This window comes from Orycteropus afer, unplaced genomic scaffold (genome assembly GCF_000298275.1).
Source record: "Orycteropus afer afer isolate SDZICR_OR568_19922 unplaced genomic scaffold, OryAfe1.0 scaffold00320, whole genome shotgun sequence".
NCBI lineage: Eukaryota > Metazoa > Chordata > Mammalia > Tubulidentata > Orycteropodidae > Orycteropus > Orycteropus afer.
The window spans coordinates 531,130-532,357 of NW_006921907.1; positions in this window are offsets into that span (position 1 = coordinate 531,130).

Here is a 1,228-nt window from a genome sequence, read left to right on the forward strand (position 1 = left end):
AAAAAAAATGTGATTTTGGTGAAATTTTACACAGCAAATTAGGTTCTCATTTACCAATTTCTGTATATATATTGCTCAGTGATATTGGTTACATTTTCCACAATATATCAGCATCCTCATTATTTCCATTCTGGCTGTTCTGTTTCCCTTAATCTAGTTTTCCTCTCCCAACTTGTCATCTCATGTTTGGTGTAGGGAAAGTGTTTACCATTTGGTTTCATGTAAATGGTTATGTAAAGGAGCACAGTACTCATGGGCCTGTCTGACATTTAGCTAACAGATGACTTCTGAGAATGGTTTGGGTTCCACATCTAAAGGGTTTCCCAGGGCAATCATTTCAGGAGTTCATCCAGACCCTACTGGTGCAGTAAGTCTGGCCTTCCCCACCCCCTGCCTTTTTTAGGAATTGGAGTTTTGTTCTACCTTTTTCTCCCACTCTGTCTAGGACCATTTATTGAGTTCCTGTTGGAATAGTCTGTAGTGTCTCCTTGGGCACCATCTAGTTCTTCCGGTCTCATGATAGGTGAGGCCATGGTTCATGTAGACTAGTTCTATAGACTAGTTTCTTTGAATCTTTGGTTTCCTTCTTTCTCTTTTGCTCTAGAAAAGTAGAGACCAATAGTTGTGTCTTAGATGGTTGCTCACAAGCTTTTAAGACCCCAGACGCCACTCACCAAACCAGGATGTAGCACATTGTGCCAATTGACCTCAAACCCAGTAAAACAATCCCATGAGGTATTTGGTTTTATCTAGTAAGGAACCATAACTGTGCACCCCATGTGCTTTATTTTATATTTGAAACTGTATGCAGTACCCATAAACATGAATGCACATATGTCTACAGTTATACCCATACATGTACCTCCTTATATTCATATATGCCTTCCAGTACATATATATGCATACATATCTACACATATTTTTAACCATACAGATATGTAACCATATGTTCTGGTTACCTAGTGCTGCTCTAATAAGAATATACCACAAATGGGATGACTTTAACAAACAAGAGTTTACTCTGACAATTTGGAGGCTTTAAGTCTGAGTTCAAAGTGCTGGGCTCTAGGGGCTGGGTGAAAGCCCCTTAGCTTTGGCTTCAGCTCTGCCTCCTGCTCCCAGCCCACTGGAGCTAGAGGCTTTTCTTCACTCAGACAGCTGCTGGCTGCTGAGGCTGACAAGCCCAAGGTTGACAAGTAAAAAGACACAGTCCTGATATCACCAAACC